Source organism: Panthera pardus, unplaced genomic scaffold, assembly GCF_024362965.1.
Source record: "Panthera pardus isolate Hobbes unplaced genomic scaffold, ASM2436296v1 HiC_scaffold_8, whole genome shotgun sequence".
In the NCBI taxonomy this organism is placed as follows: domain Eukaryota; kingdom Metazoa; phylum Chordata; class Mammalia; order Carnivora; family Felidae; genus Panthera; species Panthera pardus.
Window position 1 is genome coordinate 86353557 of NW_026527013.1, and position 15079 is coordinate 86368635.

Here is a 15079-nt window from a genome sequence, read left to right on the forward strand (position 1 = left end):
ATTAAAAATGATCATATGCATTATTAGTCTCCAGTGACATAAACATCTCGATGAAATATTGGTAAATAACACACATGAACATGCATGCTCATACACGCATACACACACACACACACACACACACACACACACACACACACAGCCTTCACGGATAATTACCAAACTGTGAAAAGAAAAAAGTAGTCTTCTCTAGAGGACTCGTAAGAGAATTTTTGTTTTCATCTTAGTCTCTATTTTTATATTGATTAAATTATTTACAGCAAGGATGTACTTGTAGTTATCAACGTAAGTTTAAAACACATCAGAATCATCTGACATATATATCACCTACCGTACAACCCACAGAGAATAAAGAGCAGCTCTTGCTGTAACTGGATCACATGCAAATGAAAAATGGTTAACTTGCAGTTATACTGTGATTTTTCAGAGTATTCCCTTACAAATTAGCATATTTAATCCTGGCCTTTGTGTTTTAAGGAAGTTGGAGAATAAATATTAAAAAAAATAATAATTTTAGCGCTCATTTACTTTTGAGAGACAGAAAGAGAGCACAAGTGGGGGAGGGGCAGAGAGAGAGGGAGACACAGAATCTGAAGCAGGCTCCAGACTCTGAGCTGTCAGCACACAGCCCGATGCGGGCTCCCACGAAGTGTGAGATCATGACCTGATCCAAAGTCAGATGCTTGACCGACTGAGTCACTCGGATGCCCAAGAATAAATATTTGATAATTTCCAGAATACAGGACAGAATGAAAAAGTAATAGAAAACACATCTATATATATATATATATATATATAGGGAAGGAAAAGAATTCAGGGGTCCTTAGGCCACAGAGCTTAGCATATTAAAAACTATAGGCTTTGGGGTACCTGGGTGGTTCAATCAGTTGAGTGTCCGACTCTTGATTTCAGTTCAGGTCATGATCCCAAGGTCATGGGATCAAACTCCATGTCAGGCTGTGCTTTTGGACATGGAACCTACTTAAGATTCTCTCTCTCTCTCTCTCTCTCTCTCTCTCTCTCTCAATCTCTCTTCTCCCCCCCCCCCATCTCTCCCTCTGCCCCTTCCCCACTTGTGCTCTCCCTTTTTCTAAAAATTAAAAAAAAAAAAAAAAAAAAAGCATAGGTCTTAAAGAGTCAGAGAATGGGGCACCTGGGTGGCTCAGTCGGTTAAGCGGCCGACTTCGGCTCAGGTCATGATCTCGCGGTCAGTGAGTTCAAGCCCCGCATCGGGCTCTGTGCTGACAGCTCAGAGCCTGGAGCCTGTTTCAGATTCTGTGTCTCCCTCTCTCTGACCCTCCCCTGTTCATGCTCTGTCTCTCTCTGTCTCAAAAATAAATAAACGTTAAAAAAAAAAAATTAAAAATAAAGAGTCAGAGATACCTGGGTTTAAAACCACTTCCATTTGATACTCTGAGTTAGATGATTTTGGTTTTGTTTTGGTAATACCTCTAATCTTCAGGCACAATAATGTATCTGCCACATAAGGTTGTTCTGCAGCTTAAATTTGTTGACATATAACAAACTGAACACAATGCCTGGCAATAAGGACTCCTCAGCAAGTGAGAATCATTGTTAGTTGCTAAGAACACTAAGCTATGATGAGTTGATGGTCCTTACCACCCTCAACCCCTGCAACACACACACACAAACACAAAATGAGACATTCTTGTCAGGAGAATGCCACTGAAATTTAATGCACACAGAGAACAGAAAACAAAATAGTTTTAGATTAGACAAAGATGTGGATGTGAGAAATGATTTCTTGAAAATCAAGCTAAGTGGCAATAACCGAGTATTACAATTGTGGCAGTTTCATCACTAAAAATATTTGAGAAAAAAACAATACCCTCCCTTCACTTTGGTGGTTTAGACATTAACCTGCCTGAAAGGAAAAGGCCAGAAAAATGAATTCCCAAAATTCCTTCAAGATTTATGGTTCCATGACACTTTACTTAAATTAATAGGGCTATCCATCATTCTAATGGTAAATTGTGTCAGGGAATTTTAAGGAAGACACAGCTCATCGTTGCAAATGTAGTTCTTGATTTTATCAACTCTAAAAAGATTATGGAGAATAGATTTAAAAAAAAAAAAAAAAAACACAAGAAAACTCCTGTGTACCAAAAAACACAAAGCTGGGATAGCCCTCTTATAATGGGCTTCTACCTGCGAGTTAGTAAAAGCTAGAAAATGAATTCACCAAAGAAGGTTTTAGATTTCATATAATTTGTGGTAGGATACTAAAGGGGTTAATGGGTAAAAACATGATGTAAACATCACTGGGTTAAGAAAAACAAAGCTAAAGACTTTTAGGAATCGAACCACCCCTTGGAAGTTCAACCCATACATGGCTAAAACAGTGCTTACCCTAAACACTACTTGATCAGATTCTCTCCAAAAGGATGGCATGCTACAAGTTCCAGCTACAGATTTTATGAATCAAAGAGGGTGGCCTTAGATTAGCCTGTTTTCTATTGATTTTTACACAAAACACCATACTAACACATTTAAACCAGAGGTTTCTATCTTGCTGCTGGGATGCGTTTGCAATTTTGTAAAACAAAAGTAGAAAGAAAAATGTTTTCCTTTTTTTTTTTTTTTTTGCCTCACTTTGAGATTATCTTTTAACAATCGTCAGAGGTTTCATCAACTCCCAAGTCACCAGGAAAAGATCGAGGACTATCATCATGGGAACAGCACAGGACGAATCCCACGTCCCAATTCAGTTCCGCCACTAATGGATTACCTGTGTGCAAGGGCTGGCCAGCCTCAGGAGTGTGCCACCTGTGCAGTCAGATAGGCCCCACAACTGGTTTATCGCTCTGCTGCTGCCATCTTAAAATTCTTAATCACTTTCGAAGCAGGGCCTCACATGTTCATTTTGCACTGGGCCCATAAATATTGCAGTCTTTTCTACCTATATGAGCTTTGCAGGTCACTTCTTGCATCATATTCCCATTTCTTAAATGTAGTCAACATATCCAACACTCCCTTTCACACTGATTTTTTTCACGCACTATGTTATTAGAGCACATATTTACTTTGGTCAAATTGTCAGTAGAGTAACGTTTTTAACTGATACCTTATTTTTTTAAGTTTTTATTTTTGGTGGGGGGGAGAAGGAGAGGGGAAGAGCAGAGGATCTGAAGCGGGCTCCGCGCTGACAGCAGAGAGCCCGACGTGGAGCTCGAACTCCTGAACCATGAGATCACGACCTGAGCCGAAGTCGGACACTTAGCCAACTGAGCCACCCAGGCACCCCTCTTACTGATACTTTAAGTGTTACTTTCAGATCCTATGGAATTAAGTCAATGAAGACTATGAAAATCACATTTTCAAAGACATTCTTTTACTGCAAAGAGACTATCTGTTGTCCAAAACCTTCCTTGTTTGAACACCTTTCCCACTAAAACATTAGGTCCACTGTATGTCATTAGTGTTGCTCTGTATCTTAAAGGTGTTTTCGGCAACTATCTCTTTTTCAAAAGTGTCTCTTTTTAGATAGTCACTTAGTGCAGACACTACTTCGTTGAAAGAGGGAGGGAGAGAATACTCTCTAGCACTGAGCACTTAACGACAGAAGGTACTGCCTCAAAACACTTCACTGATACCCTTTAAATAATATATTAATGAGAGCAGCGTACAATAAAAATTAAAACACTGAGTGTGGTACAGAATACCAGCACAGTTACAGGTATATGGATCTGTTTCCCTCTTAGTGTAATTTAAGAGGTCTGAAACACAGCACTTAGTGTTTCCCAGCCCAACTGTTTAGCCCCAAATTCCTATCATCGTAATTATATTAGATTTAAAAATCCATAAGGATGCTTCTAAAGAGTGTAATCTGAGAGAGGAACTGTGGCGGCATAGCTAGGCATTTCCATTTGGCACGTTAAAAAATGGCATCAAGAAATACAGACATCACCCATTGAAGCCAGGAATCTACTTCAGAAAAATCTGTTATTTGGAGTGAAAATTCTGATGGTCTATCATTTATTACGCTGAATGAAAAAAACAATACATAACGTATTTGTATCAATCCACGCCCCCAATCAACTTTTTAAAACGTAAGTAAAACAGTACAAATGCACTTATCAAGTGCCAAAATGCACTGAAAAATATAAGAAACTCTTAGAGTGTGAAATGCTGGAAACACCGCTTCCTGATGAAAAGATAAATAAGACTGTTAACAGACAATCAGCCCTACTTGGCCAGTCAATGCCAACAGAAAACACGCACCTCTCCTCGGTTGGCTCCTGGCCTTCTCTTCAAAACATCTACACAGGATTCTGATGTGCTACTAACTGCATTTGGAATGCAAATCAAGACTCTTCCCAGATATCACATTATTTTAAAAATATTGAGTTTGGAGGCTGTAAATATAAACAGTTGCCTTATAGGCATCAGCAAAAAAGAAACCAAATAACAAAAATATCTTACTGAGAAATCTATCCACTCTGTGAAAATTGGATTTCAAAATTCAAGAGTCATTCTATTGAAAATACATTAACTGGAAAGACATTCTGCAGGTTATGTATGTCTGTATTTTATTTAGTAGATAAATTATTCTTTAGGTATGTGTTAGATGCTATAGGGCAAAAATATATATATATACATATGAAGATGCTAACTTTACTGTAGTGAAATCTGAAGGTATCGTGAGACCCATTAAAGGTAAAATGTCACTTTTAAAGAGAGATCTAAGTTGACTGGAAAAATGACACAGAAATATACTTTGGCTAAGATTACTGAGATGTCACATAGGTGAAAAATATGGTGCATAGAGCTAAAAGCTATATCAACTAAAAACAAGAAGTCAAGCCCATCTCATTCTATTTAAGACTTGGTCAAGACACGTATTTATTTATTTACTTACTTACTTACTTACTTATTTTTTAAGTAGACTTCACACCTAGCATGGAGCCCAATGCAGGGCTTGAACTCACAACCCTCAGATTAAGACCTGAGCTGAAATCAAGAGTTCAGATACTTAACTGAGCCAGTCAGGTACCCCCAAACCACTAATTTTTCTGAGTTTCAGCTGATGCACTATGAAGGTTAAATGAGTTACTGTATTAGTTCTTAAAATAAGAGGCCTTCAGGAAGCACCAAGCATTTTGTAAATATACTTAAGTGTGTTTGAATTATTTGCCAGCTGTGTAATATTGAACAAATTTTTTTAACTTTATTTATTTTTTTTTTTAATTTTTTTTTCAACGTTTTTTATTTATTTTTGGGACAGAGAGAGACATAGCATGAACGGGGGAGGGGCAGAGAGAGAGGGAGACACAGAATCGGAAACAGGCTCCAGGCTCCGAGCCATCAGCCCAGAGCCTGATGCGGGGCTCGAACTCACGGACCACAAGATCGTGACCTGGCTGAAGTCGGACGCTTAACTGACTGCGCCACCCAGGCGCCCCTAACTTTATTTATTTTTGAGAAAGAATGAGAGAGCATGTGCACACAACCAGAGTAGAGGCAGAGAGAGGGAAACAAAGAATCCAAAGCAGGTTCCAGGATCCAAGAGGTCAGCAAAGAGCCTGACACGTGGCTCAAACTCACTAACCGTGAGATCATGACCTGAGCTGAAGTCGGCTACTTAACCAACTGGGCCATCCAGGCACCCCTAAAACAAAAATTTTAAATTCTCTAAACTTTCACTTTCTCATCTATAAAATGAAGACAATTCTACCAATTCTGCAGAATATAAACTATGCTGGAAATTTATGGGAAGTGCCTACCAAAGTGTTGGGAATGGACCAGAGCAGACATTCAGTAAGTGCTAATTATCAATGTGCTCATCACTATTAAAACTCTAAAAACCTTCACACTTTTCCATCTAAGTACCCTGCTCACTCACACATGCCTCAACCTTGTTATCACTACAATTCTCAACTTCTCCCATTTCCATCATTTACCACAATTTCTCGTTTCTCTGATATTCCCTATAAACTTACACTTTATCCACATGAAAATGTCTACTCTCTTGAAGCCATAATTCTTGACCATTACGAGACCCTATGTATTGTAGTTCATAACCTCAAATATTGCAACTACTGTTGACTACTTTTTAAGTAACCTTGATGTTTATAGAATATCTTCCGCCAATCCTCAACCCAAGATGGATTTGACATTTGTTTCATCTACTACCACTCATATTGTGCCAAGCCTTGTTAGAGAAAGCTGATTTGACTGTGCATGTCATCATTATATTGAAGGAGGAGGACTCTACATACATACATACAAACATACATACATAAATGAAAGCCATGTTTTGTTCTCTTTTCTCTTCTTCTTTAAAATGAATTTTCTTGGGACATCTGGCTCCATCAGTTGAGCATCCAACTCTTGATTTTGGTTCAGGTCATGATCCCAGGATTATGGGATGGAGCCCCGCATCAGGCTCCACACTGAGTGTAGAGCTTGCTTAAGATTCATTCTCTCTCTCTCTCGCTCTCTCTCTCTCACACACACCCTCTGCCACTGTCCCTAGCTCATGCGCTCTCTCTCGTTAAAATAAAATGGAAAAAATAAAAAAATAATATTAATGTTCTCTAGACATTTTTCCCTAAAACACACACTGAATCTTGAAAAGGTCTTGATGTAGATCCCAGCTGGCTGTATACACATTTTCATTAAGGGTACATTTCTTATTCCCTCTTGCAACCAGGGATTACCAAATGAGATGGACACAGAAATAACAGAATGGGACTTCTGGAATCTCTTGAGCTACCTACATACCGATTTCTTTTTACATGAGAGAAAATAAACCTGCAATCTGTTTAAATCTCCCATTAGTTGGCTTGTCTATTAATCATGTTTGAACATAATTTTAAGCCTTACAGACTCCATAACTTTTCCATTCAGCATTGTATATACGACTTTGATACCTAAAAACAATCTCAGCTATCTAGGTTAATAATTAAAAGTCTAAGCTTAAGTTAAAATGTATTTGTGTGTCTATGTATGTGTGTGTATATATGCACACACACACATGTGTGTATATATATACACACACACATGTGTGTATATATACATACATATATGTGTGTATATATATGTATACATATAGTGGTATGCTACTCAGGGATCAAAAACAATGAAATCTTGCCACTGGCAACAACATGACTGGAACGAGTGAATTATTATGCGAAGTGAAATAAGTCAGTCAGAGAAAGACAAATATCATATGGTTTCACTCATATGGAATTTAAGAAACACAACAGATGAACATAAGGGAAGGGAAGAAAAAAATAAGATAAAAGCAGAGAGGGAGGCAAACCATAAGAGCCTCTTAAAGACAGAGAACTGAGGGTTGCTGGAGGGGAGGTGGGTGGGGAGATGGGCTAAAGGAGTGATGACCAATAAGGAGGGATTTGTTGAGGGGCACCTGGGTGGCTCAGTTGGTTAAGCATCCCACTCTTGGTTTCAGCTCAAGTCATGATCTCGTGGTTCATGAGTTCAAGCCCCACATCAGACCGTGTACTGACAGTGTGGAGGTTGCTTGGGATCTCTCTCACTCTGCCCCTCCCCTGCTCACTCTGTCTCTACTGAAATAAGCAAATAAACTTTTTTTTTTTTTTTTAAAGGAGGGTACTTGTTGGGATGAGCACTAGGAGTTATACGGAAGTGATGAATCACTGGGTTCTACTTCTGAAACCAACAATGCATTGTATATTAACTAACTTGAATTTAAATAAATAAAATTTAAGAATAAAATAAAAGGGACCATTTATAAATAAAGTCATTAATTAATTATGAAATGAAATGAATTTGTAATCCCGTTACCAGCTTGGTACTAGTTCAGGATGAAAAAAACTTTCAGGTTAAGGAATGTGGGAGATTTCTATTTCCACTCTCTGAGCTATTCCTCCTGATTCCATCTGGACTCCTCCCCCGCCCTGCTTACCAGCTCACAGGTGCTAATTTTAGCAACAGCACTAGGAGAAGCTAACAATGGAAGGCCCTTTCTTGACTATAATTATGCGTCGGTCCTCTCTGGGAGTTGTAAATGTTCAACACAGACTTGTTCCCCTCTTAGGGTGCTTTCTGCATTGTCTGCAGCAACGCAGTTCATACAACTGCAATGCCACGCTTCTGTCTGCCATTTACACCCCTATCCCTCAACCTACATCGACCATTTTCCTGTTAAACTGGCTTTGGCCTTGGCAGGAAGCCCTATTGGATCGAGTCACAGACCAGCTCTGTCGTATAACGCCCACCTCTGCTTTAACGTGTGTGTGTAAGCTTGTGCCTAATGAAGACACCTTTCACTGCTTAGCCACCAAGCTGGTGTGCTGAGCCTCAGCGCTTCATTATTAGCATCCAGAAGTATGTATCAAATCCAAATAAATACAAGTCATCTCAACTGTGCAAGACAAATAGTAGACTCCCAGGTCCCTTTACCACTCAGATTCAAAGGGATGTATATAAGCAATCTGAGTAATCCTCTCAAAGACATTTATACTAACACTAAAGAGAAGAGTAAGCACACTTTTCTGCTGGGAACACAGAAACAGCACATTGTGTATGTTTCCAAAGTTAGTTCTCTTGTTCTCCTCAATCTGGATAAATTTATAACCTTAAGATAGATTTTGAACTAATGGTCAACACACACACACACACACACACACACACACACACACACACACACACTTTCAGAGAGCTCTTTCAAATTCATATGTAGCTTAGGACCTCATTTTTAGAATACAAAGGTATTTTATACCTTCTGTTCTTCCTCAATGTTAGGAAAGCCCTTGGTTTTATTTATCAGCCATTTAACTTACCCACAGCAGAATCCTTTCACTTTTTCTTACTCTGATGCCCCAAATCTTTAGTATGGTCCTCAAGACTTCCACAGCCCCTTCATTCTTTGCATAAAACATTAACTTCTACTTTACCAACAGACGTAGTCATCCAGTATGACTTTCAGATTTTCTCTATTTGCAAAGTCTCTATTCATATTTAATATCGTTTTGGTCTCAAGTGAAAAATACCAGTATCTTTTCAAAGATAAATTGCATGACTCTGATCTTCTCTGTGCCTGCTTTTCTGGAATCAACCTTCAACATTCACATTTTTTTCCTATTTTGAAATGTCATAGATTCCTTCCCTTCTGTCTATAAACATGTTTTTACGTCCTCCATTCTCAAAAACAAACAGAAAAGCAACACAAAGTCTTTAATAGTACTCCATGTTTCTCTTTCATTGTCCTACCAAACTTCATGAAAATGCAAATTTCTTGTCAATTTCTCACTTCATAATCTCTTTTTAAAACTGTTGTCTTTATTCCGTTCCAATACATTCTAATGAATCTGTCATGACAAAAACAAACTAATAACTCCTAATACCCAAATACAACACACTTTTTATTCTTCAAGTCTCTGAAGATTTTCACATTTCTTCCTGAATCTCTTTACCATCAATTTGGACCAATTTTTCTGATATTTCTTCCTGTATTTCCAAGTTAAACTCTCTTAAGGTAAAGGCCAGGAATCAGCATTTTCAGCAAACCCTAGAGGCATTGCTGAGAAACATGAAAGAGACAGAAGTGTGAGTTCAAAGAAATGAAAAAAATTTGATCAAACAACCAGGATCTCATCCTTCCAGAAAAAAAGACCCTACTTTAATAGTCATTGAAAACATTTGTGATTTTGTTCTTTTCATTATCTAATCTTAAAGTCAGTATCAAGGTTGAAAGAAGAGCTGGGCATATTACAGTATTCAAAGTTTTATAATAAATTGGAAGTAGCTTTAATTAAAGTTACCAGGACACCAGAGGGAGACAAGATATGCCCTAATTGGAAAAGTGTCACTACAGAAATTCAATTATTATAACCTTAATCCTATTTGCTTTGAGCAAAATGTCTGGAAACCTTCATTGGTTCAGCAGATGTCCTTGGCCTGGGCAGGATGGTGAACCATGAAACCACTGACTTCATTCACCTCTATGTTTCAGAAGGCACCACTGGAGGTTGGATCATTTTGCTGAAGAGCTTTCTCCCATGGGCTATTCATGTACAGTTGCAGATTTTTCGGCCTAGATTAGGCCAAAATAAATGTTGATAACAATGTTAAATGATTCAACGTGGTTTGGGTTTTTTTTTTTGGGGGGGGGGAGTGGAGAGGGGTGGGCGTTACTTGTAAACATTCTTTGATTGGAGACTTTTTAAGAATAATCCAATAATGTTAGCAGGATAATCATCACACAGCCATTTTCTGAGACAGAGATGTAACAAATGTCAGAAAAAGTCATGTAGTAGATAATCTTAGGAATAAAATGGTTTAAATAACCAGTGTGGGTTTAGAGAGGGGGGAAAAAAAACCCAACTGTAGTCAGGTATCCTCAAACTGAATTCCACCACCACCTCATTTTATCTATACAAGCCTTGAACAAGAACGTTGGTCGTGTCTGAGTTTCCTCATTTATAAAATACTTATTGTAGATGTTGAACATGCCTACTTCATAGGATTTCTATAAGAGCCTCATGAATATCAATCATCAGATGCATGTTTCTCTATAGTCACTAAGATAAAACCAAACCAAAACCAACAACTCTTTAAGTGGAAAAGTCTGTTTTGCTATAAGAAAGATAGTTTTAGGGCCAAAGCAACTAAAAATTTTTATATTGGTTTCTCTTTCAGCTCTAAGGTTGGTTGGTGGAACAGATAAAATGACCACAGCTTAAAATGAGTGTGACTAAAAAGTCAAAATCAATGCTGAAACTGAGAAAAAGAAAATACTGGTAGAAGTAGTGCAGAGTTTTACATAAACAAATGTGAGAAAAACAAAAAGGAATAAAATATGTTGTAATTCAGTTTTAAATCAACAGTTTGTAACAGAATTTAGAAACTAAGTTAAAAAAACATAAAATCTGTGTACATGTATGCACAATAAACTTTATCACAGATACTAAAAATTAATCATTTCACTAAAATAAATAAAGAAAGAAAGGAAGGAAGGAAGGAAGGAAGGGAGGGAGGGAGGGAAGGAGGGAGGAAAGATGGACTCCAGCTGCGATTTCCTTTAAAATAAATGCCAAATTATCAACTATAAGCTGTTAGGAAATTTCTTTAGTAGATATGTGAGGAAAAAAAACAGTTCAATTTACTTCTTTTTCATAGATTTTACATTTATAACATAATCTCAAAGACACCTTATGTTGCTAATCTTGATACGGAAGAAGAATAAAAGTTTAAAATCTTTTCACATTCAAATAAAAAAGAAATTTTTTTCTCTTTTTAAAAAAAATTTTTTTTCAACATTTATTGATTTTTGAGACAGAGAGAGACAGAGCATGAGCAGGGGAGGGTCAGAGAGAGAGGGAGACACAGAATCCGAAACAGGCTCCAGGCTCTGAGCTGTCAGCCCAGAGCCCGATGCGGGGCTCGAACTCACGGGCCGCGAGATCATAACCTGAGCCGAAGTCAGACGCCCAACCAACTGAGCCACCCAGGCGCCCCAAGAAATTTTTTTTTCAATACGGTATTATTTTACTTCGTTGAGTCAATTTCTGGAGATGGCTAATTGATCTAGAAGTCACTAAAAAAAATTCATAGCCTTCCAGAATATTCTACCAACTAAATATCCAATTCCTAGTCAATCTGAATGAACAGTAATTTATAGCATACTCCCTAGCCTTCATTTCTTCCGCTTTATGATTATACACTTTTTTCAGGACAAAGGATATACTTATGTGTTAGGTAAGAATGCAGATCTTGAAGTCAGACACACATGAATTTGAATGCTCTCACATTCTAGCTAACTCAAAGAATAGTTCTTGTACCAGAAACATTAGCACCACCTAAGAGCTCATTAGAAATGTAGCATCTCCAGCCAGGTCTCCTGAATAAACAGGTACATTTTAACAAGAGTCACAGGTGAAGTAAATGCTCATTAAAATTTAAGAGGCACTGGCATACGTAAGTTATTAGATAAATTTCCTTGAGCAAATTAGAGGATTTCTCAAAGACCCTGTTTTCTCATTGAAAAAATGAGACTAATAATGATGTCTAGAGCTAAGTATTATTATGAGAAAGAATTAATGCCACCAGTAAGCACTCATGAGGTCTAACTGGTATTAAATTTTATCATCTCCTTCCAATTTGTATATTCATTATTTTTCCAGTGTATTTAGATGTGGAATTATATTGGCAACCCACCCAGATAAATTAAAGAAAGCTCTTTTAGTCAAAAAGTCTCCCTGACTATAAGCCTACCACAAAAATAGAATTAATAAAGCCATCTTGCATTCACTTCCAGTACAATGTAGCACCTGTTTTTCAGTTGGTCGCAAAACATTTCCCTTTGATATAATGTGTTTTCTGTTTTTGTGGAATCAAAACAGTTAAATAAAGAATTTAGTTTGAAAACAAACATGACTCTTTCTCTCTGGCATAAAATCGAACTAATTCCACATTTAATTAGCCATTGTGATTTCTAGATTCTGCCATTCACGCACCTGGGATAGTCACTGATCCCCACAGGACTCAAATAATGTACCAGGTGTCTAGAACTTCAATTCTGAATGAGAAAAAGAAAGTCACAATAGGCTCCATTTTAATCCAATTAAGGCAAGATACATCCTATTTCATTCTCTGACCTTTTTTCATGAGACTTTGATATCCAGATTATCTGCTTCTTACATTTGGAGGAAAAATGTAAGCTGATAAAAATCAAGATAATTAGAATCATTTTCAGCTGTCAGAGAGTAAATATTAATCACAAGTAAAAAGTACCTATCTTATTTTTATTAAATAAACTTTTATTGAAAACACATTTACATGTATAAATGATGCTTAAAAATGGTATCCACATACCCCAAATGGAAGATAATAACACTTTTAATCTTCCAGTAATGAAAGCTTATTTTACCATGGATAACTCACTGATTTATTTCTTAAAAAATTAAATGTTTCAACTTCGGGCAATATGGCATTTCAAATATTCCAAAGAGCTCTCCTGTTATATTACAACAGTATCTTGGGTATTTTAAGAAACAAAGATTTAAAAGTGCCAAAAAAACAGGCAAAATTTCTGAGTGCCAACATACATATAAAATAAACTAAAGATCTTGATTGTTAGTGATAAGTAAACAGGAAATTCAGAATTGTCCTGGGACAAATACTTGTAACACTGCTGTGATTTATAGTCTAAGAGAAACTAAACATAAGCTCGAGCATTATATCTAACAGAAGACGTATAGGAACTTCACAAAGAAATTTTAAAACTCTATTGAATGGAATAAGAACATGCTCAATGGAAACAATAGCATATTTATAAATAAAAAGACAAAATATCATAATGATATCTATCTTCCCAATTTGGTCTGAGTCAATGCTATCAAAATCCCACTAAAGATTTTCTTGGATAATAACAAGATGAATCTAAAACTTCGATTAAATAGGAAGCTTCCAGAATACTCCAGATCCTAATGAAGAAGAAAGAATATGGTGAGGGACTGGCTTACCAGGTATCTAGCTTGATGACTGGAGCTCATTAGGGTTATGCAAACTAATAAATGGCCTTGAGAAAACTGGTTAGAAAAAACAGTTAATTTCAAGGGCAAGTGAACATTATATACTGACATTAGTTGGTAGGTGGAATAAATAAATCTGAAAGAACTTTTTAGAATGGGATATAGAACAAATGTTTATAATCTCAGCATAGGGAAGGATTTCTTAAAATATATGCCCTAAAATACGAATAACTTGTTAAAAAGATGACTTTGACTACACTAAAATTAAGAACTTATTTTATCAAGATATACCATAAGGACAATGAAAAGACAAGTCCCAAGCAAGTCAGAAAAAGATATTTCGGAAGGCTGAGTGGCTCAGTCGGTTAAGTGTATCCGACTTCGGTTCAGGTCATGATCTCACAGCTCATGAGTTTGAATCCCATGTTGGTCTCTGTGCTGTGCTGACAGCTCAGAACCTGGAGCCTACTTTGGATTCTGTGCCACTCTCTCTCTCTCTCTGCTCTTCCCCAACTCACACTCTGTCTCAATCTCTCTCTCAAAAATAAACAAACATTAAAAAAAATTCCTTAAAAAAAAGATATTTGTATTATATATAACTTAAATGAGTCACTATCAAGAATATATAACCTACAAATTAATTTAAAGAATTAAAATACACAAAAGATCTGAACAGATATTTCACTGAAGAAACAAAACTGGTGAATGAATATAAAACAAAATGCCTGCCTCATTAATAAGAACCAGAGGTACCTTTTACACCCATTTGATTGTCTATAATTAAGCAATCTGGGGCACCTGCATGGTTCAGTTGGTTGAGCATCCGACTTTTGGTTTCAGTCAGATAATGATCTCAGGGTTTCATGAGTTCAAGCCCAACATCGGACTCTATGCTGAAGGCGTGGAGCTTGTTTTGGATTCCCTTTCTCACCCTCTCTCTCTGCTGCTCCCCCATTTTCTCTCTCTCTCAAAATAAATAAATAAAACTCAAAAAAAAGGTTTTTTTGATAAAAAGAGGTGTGACATCACCATTTAAAAAGTTGTTTTTGTTTTGTTTTGTTTTTAATAAAAAGACATGTGATATCACCTTTTATTGTCCAGAATATGGATCAAAGGAGATTTGTATATAGCTAGTAGATGTCTAAATTGATACAACTATTTTGGAAAACAATTTTCATACTTTTGTAAAAGTGACTTTATGAGTACTCTACACTCTACCAATTTTACTATCATGTATATAACACCCTACAGATATCCCTGCATGTATGAACCAGGAGACTTGTTCAAGAAAATTGAGTAGCACTATTCATAGTAGCACTCATCTGGAGATGATTCAAATAATAATTTACCGACAGAGAATAAATGAACAAACTGAGATATATGCTCATACTATTTAAATGTGAATAAGAGTGAATGAAAGCTACATGCACACACCCAGATAAGTCATACAAACATAATGTTGAGGGAAGACAGCAAGTTGGTAATGACAACACACAGCACAACGTGGTTTTAATAAAGCTGGAAAACAAGCAAACCAATAATCATCTTGTTTCCCAACACATCTATGTGAGGCACATCTATTTTTAAAAAGAAAAGAA

General features: G+C 36.8%; 1 protein-coding gene across 7 annotated transcripts in view; it reads right to left on the reverse strand.

Annotated features, from left to right (window-relative positions):
* The window catches only part of CACNA2D1 (calcium voltage-gated channel auxiliary subunit alpha2delta 1), a 498274-nt gene that overhangs the window by 375961 nt on the left and 107234 nt on the right, over positions 1-15079 (reverse strand). The gene's annotated exons all lie outside the window — the stretch shown is intronic.